Here is a 19,155-nt window from a genome sequence, read left to right as displayed (position 1 = left end):
CCCCCCGGTGGACCCCCGGACCCCTTTCGGCACTCCCGGTACAATACCGATAAAGTGCGAAACTTTTCCGGCGACCAAAATAAGACTTCCCATATATAAATCTTTACCTCCGGACCATTCCGGAACTCCTCGTGACGTCCGGGATCTCATCCGGGACTCCGAACAACATTCGGTAACCACATACAAACTTCCTTTATAACCCTAGCGTCATCGAACCTTAAGTGTGTAGACCCTACGGGTTCGGGAACCATGCAGACATGACCGAGACGTTCTCCGGTCAATAACCAACAGTGGGATCTGGATACCCATGTTGGCTCCCACATGTTCCACGATGATATCATCGGATGAACCACGATGTCAAGGACTCAATCGATCCCGTATACAATTCCCTTTGTCTTGATCCGTGCCAACCCAACAGACACTTTCGGAGATACCTGTAGTGCTCCTTTATAGCCACCCAGTTACGTTATGACGTTTGGTACACCCAAAGCACTCCTACGGTATCCGGGAGTTGCACAATCTCATGGTCTAAGGAAAAGATACTTGACATTAGAAAAGCTTTAGCATACGAACTACACGATCTCTATGCTAGGCTTAGGATTGGGTCTTGTCCATCACATCATTCTCCTAATGATGTGATCCCGTTATCAATGACATCCAATGTCCATGGTTAGGAAACCGTAACCATCTATTGATCAACGAGCTAGTCAACTAGAGGCTTACTAGGGACATGGTGTTGTCTATGTACCCACACATGTATCTGAGTTTCCTATCAATACAATTATAGAATGGATAATAAATGATTATCATGAACAAGGAAATATAATAATAACTAATTTATTATTGCCTCTAGGGCATATTTCCAACAGTCTCCCACTTGCACTAGAGTCAATAATCTAGTTCACATCACCATGTGATTAACACTGACAGGTCACATCACCATGTGACCAACATCCAAAGAGTTTACTAGTGTCACTAAACTAGTTCACATCGTCATGTGATTAAGACTCAATGAGTTCTGGGGTTTGATCATGTTCTGCTTGTGAGAGAGGTTTTAGTCAACGGGTCTGCAATATTCAGATCCGTATGTACTTCGCAATTCTCTATGTCATATTGTAAATGTTGCTTCCACGCTCCACTTGGAGCTATTCCAAATGGTCGCTCCACTATACGTATCCGTTTTGCTACTCATAGTCATTCGGATAGGTGTTTAAAGCTTGCATCGTCGTAACCCTTTACGCTGAACTCTTTATCACCTCCATAATAGAGAAACAAATCCTTATTCCTCTAAGGATAATTTTGACCGCTATCTGGTGATCCACTCCTTGATCACCTTTGTACCCTCTTGCCAGACATGTGGCAAGGCACGCATCAGGTGCGGTACTTAGCATAGCATACTGTAGAGCCTATGTCTGAAGCATAGGGGACGACCTTCGTCCTTTCTCTCTCTTCTGCCATGGTCGAGCTTTAACTCTTAACTTCATACCTTACAACTCAGCCAAGAACTCCTTCTTTGACTGATCCATCTTGAACACCTTCAAGATCATGTCAAGGTATGTGCTCATTTTGGAAGTACCATTAAGCGTTTTTTATCTATCCTTATAGATCTTCATGCTCAATGTTCAAGTAGCTTAATCTAGGTTTTCTATTGAAAAACATCTTTTCAAATAACCCTATATGCTTTTCTAGAAATTCTACATCATTTCTGATCAACAATATGTCAATAACATATACTCATCAGAAATTCTATAGTGCTCCCACTCACTTCTTTGGAAATACAAGTTTCTCATAAACTTTGTATAAACCCAAAATCTTTGATCATCTCATCAAAGCGTACATTCCAACTCCGAGATGCTTACTCCAGTCCACGGAAGGATCGCTGGAGCTAGCATACCTTTTAGCATCCTTAGGATCGACAGAAACTTTCTGATTGTATCACATACAACCTTTCCTTACGAAAACTGGTAAGGAAACTTGTCTTGACATCCATCTGCCAGATTTCACAAATGCAGCTAATGCTAACATGATCCCGACGGACTTTAAGCATCACCACGGATGAGAAAATCTCATCGTAGTCAACTCCTTGAACTTGTGAAAAACTCTTCGCCACAAGTCGAGCTTCATAGATGGTGACATTACCATCCACGTCTGTCTACTTCTCAAAGATCCATTTATCTCAACGGCTTGCCGATCATCGGGCAAGTCCACCAAAGTCCATGCTTTGTTCTGATACATGGATCCTATCTCAGATTTCATGCCTTCTAACCATTTGTCAGAATTTGGGCCCACCATCGCTTCTCCATAGCTCGTAGGTTCATTGTTGTCTAGCAACATGACCTTCAAGACAGGATTACCGTACCACTCCGAAGTAGTACGCGTCCTTGTCGTCCTACGAGGTTCGGTAGTGACTTGATCCGAAACTTCATGATCACTATCATAAGCTTCTACTTCAATTGGTGTAGGTGCCATAGGAACAACTTCCTGTGCCCCGATACACACTGGTTGAAGTGATGGTTCAATAACCATATCAAGTCTCCACCATCCTCCCACTCAACTCTTTCGAGAGAAACCTTTCCTCGAGAAAGGACCCGATTCAAGAAACAATCCATATTGCTTTCAGATCTGAATTAGGAGGTATACCCAACTGTTTTGGGTGTCCTATGAAGATGCATTTTATCCGCTTTGGGTTCGAGCTTATCAACCTGAAACTTTTTCACATAAGCGTCGCAGCCCCAAACCTTTAAGAAATGACAGCATGGGTTTCTCTAAACCATAGTTCTCACAGTGTCATCTCAACGGAATTACGTGGTACCCTATTAAAGTGAGTGCGGGTGTATCTAATGCCTAACCCATGAACGATAGTGGTAATTCGATAAGAGACATCATGGTACGCACCATATCCAATAGGATGCAACTATGATGTTCGGACACACCATCACACTATGGTGTTCTAGGCGCTATTAATTGTGAAACAATCTCCACAATGTCTTAATTGTGTGCCAAACTCGTAACTCAGATATTCTTCTCTATGATCATATCATAGACATTTTATCCTCTTGTCACAATGATCTTCTACTTCACTCTGAAATTACTTGAACCATTCAATAATTCAGACTTGTGTTTTATCAAGTAAATATACTCAACATCTACTCGAATCATCTGTGAAGTAAGAACATAATGATATTCACTGCATGCCTCAGCACTCATTGGACTGCACACATCAAATGTGTTACTTCCAACAAGTTGCTATCTTGTTCCATCTTACTGAAAAACGAGGCTTCTCAGTCATCTTGCCCATGTGGTATGATTTGCATATCTCAAGTGATTCAAAATCAAGTGAGTCCAAATGATCCATCTGCATGGAGTTTCTTCATGCGTATACACCAATAGACATGGTTTGCATGTCTCAAACTTTTCAAAAACGAGTGAGTACAAAGATCCATCAACATGGAGCTTACCAATATGACTTACATGGCAGTGCCATAAGTAAGTGGTACTATCATTACTATCTTATATCTTTTGGCATGAAAATGTGTATCACTACGATCGAGATTCAATAAACCATTCCTTTAGGTGCAAGACCATTGAGGTATTATTCAAATAAATAGATGAATAACCGTATTGCCATAGACATAATCCAATCATGTCTATGCTCAACGCAAACACCAAATGACAATTATTCAGGTTTAATACTAATTTTGATGGTAGAGGGAGCGTGCGACGTTTGATCACATCAAACTTGGAAACACTTCCAACACTTATCGCCAGCTCACCTTTAGCTAGTCTCCGTATATTCCGTAGCTTTTATTTCGAGTTACTAACACTTAGCAACCAAACCGGTATCTAATACCCTGGTGCTACTAGGAGTACTAGTAAAGTACACATTAACATAATGTATATCCAATATACTTCTATCGACCTTGCCAGCCTTCTTATCTACCAAGTATCTACGGTAATCCTGCTCCAGTGGTTCTTCCCCTTATTACAGAAGCACTTAGTCTCGGGTTTGGGTTCAACCTTGGGTTTCTTCACTAGAGCAGCAGCTGATTTGCCGTTTCATGAAGTATCCCTTCTTGCCCTTGCCCTTCTTGAAACTTGTGATTTCACCAACCATCAACAATTGATGCTCCTTCTTGATTTCTACTTTCGCGGTGTCAAACATCACGAATACCTCAAGGATCATCATATCTATCCCTGATATGTTATAGTTCATCACGAAGCTCTAGCAGCTTGGTGGCAATGACTTTTGGAGAAACATCACTATCTCATCTGGAAGATCAACTCCCACTCGATTCAAGTGATTGTTGCACTCAGACAATCTGAGCACAAGCTCAACGATTGAGCTTTTCTCCCTTAGTTTGCAGGCTAAGAAAATCGTCGGAGATCTTATACCTCTTGACGTGGGCACGAGCCTGAAATCTCAATTTCAGCCCTCGAAACATCTCATATGTTCCGCGACATTTCGAAAAACGTCTTTGGTGCCTCAACTCTAAACCGTTTAACTGAACTATCACGTAATTATCAAAATGTGTATGTCCGATGTTCGCAACATCCACAAACGACGTTTGGGGTTCAGCACACTAAGCGATGCATTAAGGACATAAGCTTTCTACTGTCCGCATAAATGCTACTGTCAACTTTCAACTATATTTTCTCTAGGAACATATATAAACAGTAGAACTAAAGCGCGAGCTATGACATAATTTGCAAAGGGCTTTTGACTATGTTCAGGATAATTAAGTTCATCTTATGAACTCCCACTCAGATAGACATCCCTCTGGTCATCTAAGTGATCACATGATCCGAGTCAACTAGGCTGTGTCCGATCATCACGTGAGACGGACTAGTCATCATCGGTGAACATCTTCATGTCGATCGTATCTACTATACGACTCATGCTCGACCTTTCGGTCTCTGTGTTCCGAGGCCATGTCTGTACATGCTAGGCTCGTCAAGTTAACCCTAAGTGTATTGCATGTGTAAATCTGTCTTACACCCGTTGTATGTGAACATAAGGATCTATCACACCCGATCATCACGTGGTGCTTCGAAGCGACGAACTTTAGCAACGGTGCACAGTTAGGGGAGAACACTTCTTGAAATTTGTGTAAGGGATCATCTTATTTACTACCGTCGTTCTAAGTAAACAAGATGTATAAACATAATAAACATCACATGCAATTATATAGTAGTGACATGATATGGCCAATATCATATAGCTCCATTGATCTCCATCTTCGGGGCTCCATGATCATCATCGTCACCGGCATGAGACCATGATCTCCATCATCATGATCTCCATCATCGTGTCTTCATGAAGTTGTCTCGCCAACTATTACTTCTACTACTATGGCTACCGGTTAGCAATAAAGTAAAGTAATTACATGGCGTTGTTTAATGACACGCAGGTCATACAATAAATTAAGACAACTCCTATGGCTCCTGCCGGTTGTCATACTCATCGACATGCAAGTCGTGATTCCTATTACAAGAACATGATCAATCTCATACATCACATATATTCATCACATTCTTCTTGGCCATATCACATCACATAGCAAACCCTGCAAAAACAAGTTAGACGTCCTCTAATTGTTGTTTGCATGTTTTACGTGGCTGCTATGAGTTTCTAGCAAGAACGTTTCTTACCTACGCAAAACCACAACGTGATATGCCAATTGCTATTTAGCCTTCATAAGGACCCTTTTCATCGAATCCGTTCCGACTAAAGTGGGAGAGACTGGCACCCGCTAGCCACCTTATGCACCAAGTGCATGTCAGTCGGTGGAACCTGTCTCACGTAAGAGTACGTGTAAGGTCGGTCCGGCCGCTTCATCCCACAATATCGTTGAAACAAGATTAGACTAGTAACGGTAAGCATATTGAACAACATCAACGCCCACAACTACTTTGTGTTCTACTCGTGCAAAGAATCTACGCAATAGACCTAGCTCATGATGCCACTGTTGGGGAACGTAGCAGAAATTCAAAATTTTCCTACGTGTCACCAAGATCTATCTATGGAGAAACCAGCAACGAGGGGAAGGAGAGTGCATCTACATACCCTTGTAGATCGCTAAGCGGAAGCGTTCAAGAGAACGGGGTTGAAGGAGTCGTACTCGTCGTGATCCAAATCACCGGAGATCCTAGTGCCGAACGGACGGCACCTCCGCGTTCAACACACGTACAGCCAGGTGACGTTTTCCATGCCTTGATCCAGCAAGGAGAGAGGGAGAGGTTGAGGAAGACTCCATCCAACAGTAGCACGATGGCATGGTGGTGGTGGAGGAGCGTGGCAATCCTGCAGGGCTTCGCCAAGCACCTGCGGGAGAGGAGGAGGTGTCACGGGAGGGAGGGAGGCGCCAGGGCTTCAGGTGCGGCTGCCCTCCCTCCCCTCCACTATATATAGGGGTAAGGGAGAGGGGGGAGGCGGAGCCTTGCCCCTTCCTCCAAGGAAGGGGTGCAGCCAAGGGAGGGGGAGGAGTCCATCCTCCCCAAGGCACCTCAGAGGTGCCTTCCCCCTTGAGGACTCTTCCCTCCCCAAGTTTCCTTGGCGCATGGGCCTCTTGGGGTTGGTGCCCTTGGCCCATATAGGCCAAGGCGCACCCCCTACAGCCCATGTGGACCCCCGGGGCAGGTGGACCCCCCCGGTGGACCCCCGGACCCCTTTCGGCACTCCCTTTACAATACCGATAAAGTGCGAAACTTTTCCGGCGACCAAAATAAGACTTCCCATATATAAATCTTTACCTCCGGACCATTCCGGAACTCCTCATGACGTCCGGGATCTCATCCGGGACTCCGAACAACATTCGTTAACCACATACAAACTTCCTTTATAACCCTAGCGTCATCGAACCTTAAGTGTGTAGACCCTACGGGTTCGGGAACCATGCAGACATGACCGAGACGTTCTCCGGTCAATAACCAACAGTGGGATCTGGATACCCATGTTGTCTCCCACATGTTCCACGATGATCTCATCGGATGAACCACGATGTCAAGGACTCAATCGATCCCGTATACAATTCCCTTTGTCTTGATCTGTGCCAACCCAACAGACACTTTCGGAGATACCTGTGGTGCACCTTTATAGCCATCCAGTTACGTTGTGACGTTTGGTACACCCAAAGCACTCCTACGGTATCCGGGAGTTGCACAATCTCATGGTCTAAGGAAAAGATACTTGACATTAGAAAAGCTTTCGCATACGAACTACACGATCTCTATGCTAGGCTTAGGATTGGGTCTTGTCCATCACATCATTCTCCTAATGATGTGATCCCGTTATCAATGACATCCAATGTCCATGGTCAGGAAACCGTAACCATCTATTGATCAACGAGCTAGTCAACTAGAGGCTTACTAGGGACATGGTGTTGTCTATGTACCCACACATGTATCTGAGTTTCCTATCAATACAATTATAGCATGGATAATAAACGATTATCATGAACAAGGAAATATAATAATAACTAATTTATTATTGCCTCTAGGGCATATTTCCAACAGTTTCCGTCATGCCGGTGTTATGTTCCTTGATGAGCTCTCCTAACACATGTTGGGTATTATGGCCCCCCTGACCATTCTCTTAGGCTAAAACTCCTCCAGCAAGGCCAAACTTGGTTTTAAAATTTGCCAACATAACAATACTGATATATAATTAATTAGCATAGTGAGTTAGTGCTACTCAAGGATTCTTAATTCAACATAATATATACAGGTGGGCTAGTGCCGATGGTGTTGGTCCAAAATGGGTAGACTGCAGGGTCAGTGCGGGGAAACTCGAGGTCTGGTTTTACTCATAGGATGTCACATCCGGTCGTGTCCTAAGAATGAGATATGTGCGACTCCTATTGGGATCGTCGACAGGCCGGGAGGTCTTGCTGGTTTAGTTTTGCCTTTGCTGAGTGGCTTGTCCGCCGGGATTTCTTATCATAAGCATCATGTTATCATGGTGTGAGGATGTTCCATCGGATGCGCGTGGTAACTTATAATGGACCACTTGGAGCACCCCTGCAGGGTTAAATCTTTTCAGAAGTCATGTCAGCGGTTATGTGGCGACTTGGAAATTTATAATATCTGGTTGTAGAGAACATGACACTAAACCCGAATTAAAATACACCAACTGCGTGCGTAACCATGACCGTCTCTTTTTGAGGGAGTTTGGAAAGAGAACGCAGTGGGGTTATGTTTGACTCATACGTAGTTCAGGATCACTTCTTGATCATTACTAGTTTGCGATCGATATGCGTAATTTACTCTTCTTACTCTTGTAATCGTAAGTTAGCCACCATATAAATGCTTAGTGCTTACTGCTGTTGGGTTTCGTAGTAATTTCAAAAAAAATCCTACGCACACGCAAGATCATGTGATGCATAGCAACGAGGGGAAGAGTATTGTCTACGTACCCTACGCAGACCGACTGCGGAAGCGATGACACGACATAGAGGAAGTAGTCGTACGTCTTCACGATCCAACCGATCAAGCACCGAAACTACGGCACCTCCGAGTTCGAGCACACGTTCAGATCGATGACGATCCCCGGACTCCGATCCAGCAAAGTGTCGGGGAAGAGTTCCGTCAGCACGACGGCGTGGTGACGATCTTGATGAACTACAGCAGCAGGGCTTCGCCTAAACTCCGCTACAGTATTATCGAGGAATATGGTGGCAGGGGGCACCGCACACGGCTAAGGAACAGATCACGTGGATCAACTTGTGTCAACTTGTGTGTTTAGAGGTGCCCCTGCCTCCGTATATAAAGGAGGAGAGGAGGGGAGGCTGGCCGGCCAAGGGGGGGAGGCGCAGGAGAGTCCTACTCCTTCTGGGAGTAGGATTCCCCCTCCAATCCTAGTCCAACTAGGATTCCTCGGAGGGGAAAAGAGGAGGAGGGGGCCGGCCACCTCTCCTAGTCCTAATAGGACTAGGGGAAGGGGGGGCGCGCAGCCCATCAAGGGCAGCCCCTTCTCTTTTCCACTAAGGCCCACTATGGCCCAAATAGCTCCCGGGGGGTTCCGGTAACCCTCTCGGTAACCCGGTAAAATCCCGATTTCCCCCGGAACACTTCCGATGTCCAAACATAGGCTTCCAATATATCAATCTTTATGTCTCGACCATTTCGAGACTCCTCGTCATGTCCGTGATCACATCCGGGACTCCGAACAACCTTCGGTACATCAAAATGCATAAACTCATAATATAACTGTCATCGTAACCTTAAGCGTGCGGACCCTACGGGTTCGAGAACAATGTAGACATGACCGAGACACATCTCCGGTCAATAACCAATAGCGGGACCTGGATGCCCATATTGGCTCCTACATATTCTATGAAGATCTTTATCGGTCAGACCGCATAACAACATACGTTGTTCCCTTTGTCATCGGTATGTTACTTGCCCGAGATTCGATCGTCGGTATCCAATACCTAGTTCAATCTCGTTACCGGCAAGTCTCTTTACTCGTTCCATAATACATCATCTCACAACTAACATATTAGTTGTAATGCTTGCAAGGCTTATGTGATGTGTATTACCGAGAGGGCCCAGAGATACCTCTCCGACAATCGGAGTGACAAATCCTAATCTCGAAATATGCCAACCCAACATCGACCATTGGAGACACCTGTAGTACTCCTTTATAATCACCCAGTTACGTTGTGACGTTTGGTAGTACCCAAAGTGTTCCTCCGGTAAACGGGAGTTGCATAATCTCATAGTCATAGGAACATGTATAAGTCATGAAGAAAGCAATAGCAACATACTAAACGATCGGGTGCTAAGCTAATGGAATGGGTCATGTCAATCAGATCATTCTACTAATGATGTGACCTCGTTAATCAAATAACAACTCTTTGTTCATGGTTAGGAAACATAACCATCTTTGATTAACGAGCTAGTCAAGTAGAGGCATACTAGTGACACTATGTTTGTCTATGTATTCACACATGTATTATGTTTCCGGTAAATACAATTTTAGCATGAATAATAAACATTTACCATGAAATAAGGAAATAAATAATAACTTTATTATTGCCTCTAGGGCATATATCCTTCAGTCTCACACTTGCACTAGAGTCAATAATCTAGTTCACATCGCCATGTGATTTAATAGCAATAGTTCACATCACCTTGTGATTAACACCCATAGTTCACATCAATATGTGATCAACACCCAAAGGGTTTACTAGATTCAGTAATCTAGTTCACATTGCTATGTGATTAACACCCAAGGAGTATTAAGGTGTGATCATGTTTTGCTTGTGAGAAAATTTTAGTCAACGGGACATTCAGATCCGTAAGTATTTTGCAAATATTTATGTCAACAATGCTCTGCATGGAGCTACTCTAGCTAATTGCTCCCACTTTCAATATGTATCCAGATTGAGACTTAGAGTCATCTGGATCAGTGTAAAAGTTTGCACTGATGTAACTTTTACAACAAACTCTTTTATCACCTCCATAATCGAGAAACATCTCCTTAGTCCTTACTAAGGATATTCTTGACCAATGTCCAGTGATCTACTCCTAGATCACTATTGTACTCCCTTGCCAAATACAGAGCAAGGTATACAATAGGTCTGGTACAAAGCATAGCATACTTTATAGAACCTATGACTGAGGCATAGGGAAATGACTTTTCATTCTCTTTCTATTTTCTGCTGTGGTCAGGATTTGAGTCTTACTCAATTTCATACCTTTGCAACACAGGCAAGAACTCTTTCTTTAACTGTTCCATTTTGAACTATTTCAAAATCTTGCCAAGGTATGTACTCATTGAAAATCTTATCAAGTGTCTTGATCTATCTCTATAGATCTTGATACTCAATATGTAAGCAGCTTCACCGAGGTCTTTCTTTGAAAAACTCCTTTCAAAACACTCCTTTATGCTTTGCAGAATAATTCTACATTATTTCCGATCAACAATATGTCATTCACATATACTTATCAGAAATGTTGTAGTGCTCCCACTCACTTTCTTGTAAATACAGGCTTCACCGTAAGTCTGTATAAAACTCTATGCTTTGATCAACTTATCAAAGCGTATATTCCAACTCCGAGATTCTTGCACCAGTCCATAGATGGATCGCTGGAGCTTGCATATTTAGTTAACACCTTTAGGATTGACAAAACCTTCTAGTTGCATCATATACAACTCTTCTTTAATAAATCCATTAAGAAATGCAGTTTTGACATCCATTTGCCAGATTTCATAAAATGTGGCAACTGCTAACATGATTCAGATAGACTTAAGCATCGATACGAGTGAGAAAACCTCATCGTATTCAACACCTTGAACTTGTTGAAAAAACTTTCGCAACAAGTCGAGCTTGGTAGATAGTAACACTACTATCAGTGTCCGTCTTCCTCTTGAAGATCCATTTATTTAACATGGCTTTGCTGATCATCGAGCAAGTCAATCAAAATCCATACTTTGTTGTCATACATGGATCATATCTCAGATTTTATGGCCTCAAGCCATCTCGCGGAATCTGGGCTCATCATCGCTTCCTCATAGTTCGTAGGTTCATCATGGTCTAGTAACATGACTTCCAGAACATGATTACTACACCACTCTGGTGCAGATCTTACTCTGGAAGACCTACGAGGTTCTGTAGTAACTTGATCTGAAGTTTTATGATCAATCTCATTAGCTTCCTCACTAATTGGTGTATTTGTCACAGGAACTGATTTCTGTGATGAACTACTTTCCAATAAGGGAGCAGGTACAGTTACCTCATCAAGTTCTACTTTCCTCCCACTCACTTCTTTCGAGAGAAACTCCTTCTCCAGAAAGGATCCATTTTTAGCAACGAATATCTTGCCTCCGGATCTGTGATAGAAGGTGTACCCAACAATTTCCTTTGGGTATTCTATGAAGACGCACTTCTCCGATTTGGGTTCGAGCTTATCAGGATGAAACTTTTCCACATAAGCATCGCAGCCCCAAATTTTAAGAAACGACAACTTGGGTTTCTTGCTAAACCACAGTTCATATAGTGTCGTCTCAACGGATTTAGATGGTGCCCTTTTAAACGTGAATGCAGCTGTCTTTAATGCATAACCCCAAAATGATAGTGGTAAATCGGTAAGAAACATCATAGGTTGCACCATATCCAATAAAGTACAATTATGACGTTCGGACACACCATTGCGCTGTGGTGTTCCGGGTGGCGTGAGTTGTGAAACTATTCCACATTTTTTCAAATGTACACCAAACTCGTAACTCAAATATTCTCCTCCACGATCAGATCGTAGAAATTTTATTTTCTTGTTACGATGATTTTCAACTTCACTCTGAAATTCTTTGAACTTTTCAAATGTTTCAGACTTATGCTTCATTAAGTAGATATATCCATATCTGCTCAAATCATCTGTGAAGGTGAGAAAATAACGATATCCGCCACGAGCCTCAATATTCATCGGACCACATACATCGGTATGTATGATTTCCAACAAATCTGCTGCTCTCTCCATAGTACCGGAGAACGGTGTTTTAGTCATCTTGCCCATGAGGCACGGTTCGCAAGTACCAAGTGATTCATAATCAAGTGGTTCCAAAAGTCCATTAGTATGGAGTTTCTTCATGCGTTTTACACCGATATGACTTAAACGACAGTGCCACAAATAAGTTGCACTTTCATTATCAACTCTGCATCTTTTGGTTTCAATATTATGATTATGTGTATCACTATGATCGAGATTCAACGAACTATTTTCATTGGGTGTGTAACCATATAAGGTTTCATTCATGTAAACAGAACAACAATTTATTCTCTTACTTAAATGAATAACCGTATTACAATAAACATGATCAAATCATATTCATGCTCAACGCCAACACCAAATAACACTTATTCAAGTTCAACACTAATCCCGAAAATATAGGGAGTGTGCGACGATGATCATATCAATCTTGGAACCACTTCCAACATACATCGTCACTTCACCCTTAACTAGTCTCTGTTTATTCTGCAACTCCCGTTTTGAGTTATTAATCTTAGCAACTGAACTAGTATCAAATACTGAGGGGTTGCTATAAACACTAGTAAAGTACACATCAATAACATGTATATCAAATATACTTATGTTCACTTTGTCATCCTTCTTTTCCGCCAATCACTTGGGGTAGATCCGCTTCCAGTGACCAGTCCCTTTGCAGTAGAAGCACTTAGTCTCAGGCTTAGGACCAGACTTGGGCTTCTTCACTTGAGCAGCAACTTGCTTGCTGTTCTTCTTGAAGTTCCCCTTCTTCCCTTTGCCCTTTTCTTGAAACTAGTGGTCTTGTCAATCATCAACACTTGATGCTCTTTCTTGATTTCTACCTTCATCGATTTCAATATCACGAAGAGCTCGGGAATCGTTTTCGTCATCCCTTGCATACTATAGTTCATCATGAAGTTCAGTAACTTAGTGATGGTGACTAGAGAATTCTGTCAATCACTATCTTATCTGGAAGATTAACTCCCACTTGATTCAAGCAATTGAAGTACCCAGACAATCTGAGCACATGCTCACTAGTTGAGCGATTCTCCTCCATCTTTTAGCTATAGAACTTGTTGGAGACTTCATATCTCTCAACTCGGGTATTTGCTTGAAATATTAACTTCAATTACTGGAACATCTCATATGGTCCATGATGTTCAAAACATCTTTGAAGTCCCGATTCTAAGCCGTTAAGCATGGTGCACTTAAACTATCAAGTAGTCATCATATTGAGCTAGCCAAACGTTCATAACGTCTGCATCTGCTCCTGCAATAGGTCCGTCACCTAGCGGTGCATCAAGGACATAATTCTTCTGTGCAGCAATGAGGATAAACCTCAGATCACGGATCCAATCCGCATCATTGCTACTAACATCTTTCAACATAATTTTCTCTAGGAACATATCAAAATAAACACAGGGAAGCAACAACGCGAGCTATTGATCTATAATTTGCAAAATACTACCAGGACTAAGTTCATGATAAATTTAAAGTTCAATTAATCATATTACTAAAGAACTCCCACTTAGATAGACATCTCTCTAATCTTCTAAGTGATCACGTGATCCAAATCAACTAAACCATGACCGATCATCACGTGAGATGGAGTAGTTTTCAATGGTGAACATCGTTATGTTGATCATATCTACTATATGATTCACGCTCGACCGTTCGGTCTCCGTGTTCCGAGGCCATATCTGCATATGCTAGGCTCGTCAAGTTTAACCTGAGTATTCTGCGTGTGCAAAACTGGCTTGCACCCGTTGTAGATGGACGTAGAGCTTATCACACCCGATCATCACGTGGTGTCTGGGCACGACGAACTTTGGCAACGGTGCATACTCAGGGAGAACACTTCTTGATAATTTAGTGAGAGATCATCTTATAATGCTACCGTCAATCAAAGCAAGATAAGATGCATAAAAAGATAAACATCACATGCAATCAATATAAGTGATATGATATGGCCATCATCATCTTGTGCTTGTGATCTCCATCTCCGAAGCACCGTCATGATCACCATCGTCACCGGCGCGACACCTTGATCTCCATCGTAGCATCGTTGTCGTCTCGCCAATCTTATGCTTCCACGACTATCACTACCGTTTAGTAATAAAGTAAAGCATTACATCGCGATTGCATTGCATACAATAAAGCGACAACCATATGGCTCCTGCCAGTTGCCGATAACTTGGTTACAAAACATGATCATCTCATACAATAAAATTCAGCATCATGCCTTGACCATATCACATCACAACATGCCCTGCAAAAACAAGTTAGATGTCCTCTACTTTGTTGTTGCATGTTTTTACGTGGCTGCTACGGGCTTAAGTAAGAACCAATCTCACCTACGCATCAAAACCACAACGATAGTTTGTCAAATAGACTCCATTTTAACCTTCGCAAGGACCGGGCGTAGCCATACTTGGTTCAACTAAAGTTGGAGAGGCAGTCGCCCGCAAGCCATCTCTGTGCAAAGCACGTCGAGGGAACCGGTCTCGCGTAAGCGTACGCGTAAGGTTGGTCCGGGTCGTCTCGTCCAACAATACCGCCGAACCAAAGTATGACATGCTGGTAGGCAGTATGACTTGTATCGTCCACAACTTACTTGTGTTCTACTCGTGCATATAACATCAACATCAATAACCTAGGCTCTGATACCACTGTTGGGTTTCGTAGTAATTTCAAAAAAATTCCTACGCACACGCAAGATCATGTGATGCATAGCAACGAGGGGAAGAGTATTGTCTACGTACCCTACGCAGACCGACTGCGGAAGCGATGACACGACATTGAGGAAGTAGTCGTACGTCTTCACGATCCAACCGATCAAGCACCGAAACTACGGCACCTCCGAGTTCGAGCACACGTTCAGCTCGATGACGATCCCCGGACTCCGATCCAGCAAAGTGTCGGGGAAGAGTTCCGTCAGCACGACGGCGTGGTGACGATCTTGATGAACTACAGCAGCAGGGCTTCGCCTAAACTCCGCTACAGTATTATCGAGGAATATGGTGGCAGGGGGCACCGCACACGGCTAAGGAACAGATCACGTGGATCAACTTGTGTCAACTTGTGTGTTTAGAGGTGCCCCTGCCTCCGTATATAAAGGAGGAGAGGAGGGGAGGCTGGCCGGCCAAGGGGGTGAGGCGCAGGAGAGTCCTACTCCTTCTGGGAGTAGGATTCCCCCTCCAATCCTAGTCCAACTAGGATTCCTCGGAGGGGAAAAGAGGAGGAGGGGGCCGTCCACCTCTCCTAGTCCTACTAGGACTAGGGGAAGGGGGGGCGCGCAACCCATCTAGGGCAGCCCCTTCTCTTTTCCACTAAGGCCCACTATGGCCCAAATAGCTCCTGGGGGGTTCCGGTAACCCTCTCGGTAACCCGGTAAAATCTCGATTTCACCCGGAACACTTCCGATGTCCAAACATAGGCTTCCAATATATCAATCTTTATGTCTCGACCATTTCGAGACTCCTTGTCATGTCCGTGATCACATCCGGGACTCCGAACAACCTTCGGTACATCAAAATGCATAAACTCATAATATAACTGTCATCGTAACCTTAAGCGTGCGGACCCTACGGGTTCGAGAACAATGTAGACATGACCGAGACATGTCTCCGGTCAATAACCAATAGCGGGACCTGGATGCCCATATTGGCTCCTACATATTCTACGAAGATCTTTATCGGTCAGACCGCATAACAACATACGTTGTTCCCTTTGTCATCGGTATGTTACTTGCCCGAGATTCGATCGTCGGTATCCAATACCTAGTTCAATCTCGTTACCGGCAAGTCTCTTTACTCGTTCCGTAATACATCATCTCACAACTAACATATTAGTTGTAATGCTTGCAAGGCTTTATGTGATGTGTATTACCGAGAGGGCCCAGAGATACCTCTCCGACAATCGGAGTGACAAATCCTAATCTCGAAATACGCCAACCCAACATCGACCATTGGAGACACCTGTAGTACTCCTTTATAATCACCCAGTTATGTTGTGACGTTTGGTAGTACCCAAAGTGTTCCTCCGGTAAACGGGAGTTGCATAATCTCATAGTCATAGGAACATGTATAAGTCATGAAGAAAGCAATAGCAACATACTAAACGATCGGGTGCTAAGCTAATGGAATGGGTCATGTCAATCAGATCATTCTACTAATGATGTGACCTCGTTAATCAAATAACAACTCATTGTTCATGGTTAGGAAACATAACCATCTTTGATTAACGAGCTAGTCAAGTAGAGGCATACTAGTGACACTTTGTTTGTCTATGTATTCACACATGTATTATGTTTCCGGTTAATACAATTCTAGCATGAATAATAAACATTTATCATGAAATAAGGAAATAAATAATAACTTTATTATTGTCTCTAGGGCATATTTCCTTCACCGGCCACCTCTCCTAGTCCTAATAGGACTAGGGGAAGGGGGGGCGCGCAGCCCATCTAGGGCAGCCCCTTCTCTTTTCCACTAAGGCCCACTATGGCCCAAATAGCTCCCGGGGGGTTCCGGTAACCCTCCCGGTATTCCGGTAAAATCCCGATTTCACCCGGAACACTTCCGATATCCAAATATAGGCTTCCAATATATCAATCTTTACGTCTCGACCATTTCGAGACTCCTCGTCATGTCCGTGATCACATCCGGGACTCCGAACAACCTTCGGTACATCAAAATGCATAAACTCATAATATAACTGTCATCGTAACCTTAAGCGTGCGGACCCTACGGGTTCGAGAACAATGTAGACATGACCGAGACACGTCTCTGGTCAATAACCAATAGCGGGACCTGGATGCCCATATTGGCTCCTACATATTCTACGAAGATCTTTATCGGTCAGACCACATAACAACATACGTTGTTCCCTTTGTCATCGGTATGTTACTTGCCCGAGATTCGATCGTCGGTATCCAATACCTAGTTCAATCTCGTTACCGGCAAGTCTCTTTACTCGTTCCGTAATACATCATCTCACAACTAACATATTAGTTGTAATGCTTGCAAGGCTTATGTGATGTGTATTACCGAGAGGGCCCAGAGATACCTCTCCGACAATCGGAGTGACAAATCCTAATCTCGAAATACGCCAACCCAACATCGACCATTGGAGACACCTGTAGTACTCCTTTATAATCACCCAATTACGTTGTGACGTTTGGTAGTACCCAAAGTGTTCCTCCGGTAAACGGGAGTTGCATAATCTCATAGTCATAGGAACATGTATAAGTCATGAAGAAAGCAATAGCAACATACTAAATGATCGGGTGCTAAGCTAATGGAATGGGTCATGTCAATCAGATCATTCTACTAATGATGTGACCTCGTTAATCAAATAACAACTCTTTGTTCATGGTTAGGAAACATAACCATCTTTGATTAACGAGCTAGTCAAGTAGAGGCATACTAGTGACACTATGTTTGTCTATGTATTCACACATGTATTATGTTTCCGGTAAATACAATTTTAGCATGAATAATAAACATTTACCATGAAATAAGGAAATAAATAATAACTTTATTATTGCCTCTAGGGCATATTTCCTTCAACTGCAACCTCACCATTTATCCATTCCATACCCATTAAGCTTTGCTAGTCTTGATACCCATGGTAATGGATTGCTGAGTCCGCATGGCTCACAGATTACTACAATAATTGTGGCAAGTACAAGTAATGCGATGATATGACGTGAGAGCAAGCTTGCTTGTTTTGGAGTTCTTCTTCTGCTTCTTCTTCTTCAATCGAGGGAGAGGTTCCGGGTCAGCAGCCTGGGGTAGCAGGGTCGTTCGTGCTTTTCATTTGATTTCATCTGTAGGCGAATTCCGCTCTTTTGTATGATGTTTGATGTATTCATGTGGTGATTGTATGCCTTTGTATGCATCCCCATTTGTGTTGTACATGGTATGATGTAATAATATCCGCCTTACAAAAGCGTCTTCAATATGCGCTTCTATCCTTGGTGGGACCTTCGAGTTTCTCTCGGATAGGATCGCATATTGGGCATGACAACATGCCACTGTTAGTTTAGTTAATAGTGGTCTGCCGCCCGCACGCCGCTAGTAGAAACTTCTCAGTGGTGCAATACTAGCGACATGTGGGTCGAATGCCGCTAGCCAGTTGGGCATGCCGCTAACAAGGGGGTTTTGGACTAATGATCGGTCCTTCAAGAGAGATAGCCACACGAGGGAGGGAATGTGGGCCTAGGGGATGTGTTCGGGGACCTGAGGTATCTAGAGATATTTCTCTGGACCCCGGAGCAATAGTCCATTTTGGCTAGGGAACTTGACAACCAACATTAATCTCACGGACCATACCATCACCAACACCAAAATACAGTTAGGGTCTAGATGCACTTTTAGGACAGCCGCGTAAAAACATTATAGTTAGGGTCTTTTACATCTGTGTCCCTAACTCGAACCCACTACTCACATTTTCCCCTAATTCGAAAGCCTGCTCAAAAATGCCCCTCCACCGTCATGTTCCCTTATAGAATTGCCCTTCCGTGCCGTTTCCGTCCAGTCAAGGCTGTTTGACTGGTAAGCGGGCGTTTCTTTGACATTTTTGCCCTTTCGTCCTTACAACTGGGACCAGGTCACCGGTTCACTCTCCCCCCCCCCCTCTCATTCTCTTGCCCGAGCCGCACCCTCTCTC

Source organism: Triticum dicoccoides, chromosome 6B (assembly GCF_002162155.2).
Source record: "Triticum dicoccoides isolate Atlit2015 ecotype Zavitan chromosome 6B, WEW_v2.0, whole genome shotgun sequence".
NCBI lineage: Eukaryota > Viridiplantae > Streptophyta > Magnoliopsida > Poales > Poaceae > Triticum > Triticum dicoccoides.
The sequence above is the reverse complement of the archived record's forward strand: the minus strand, read 5'-3'. Positions refer to the sequence as shown.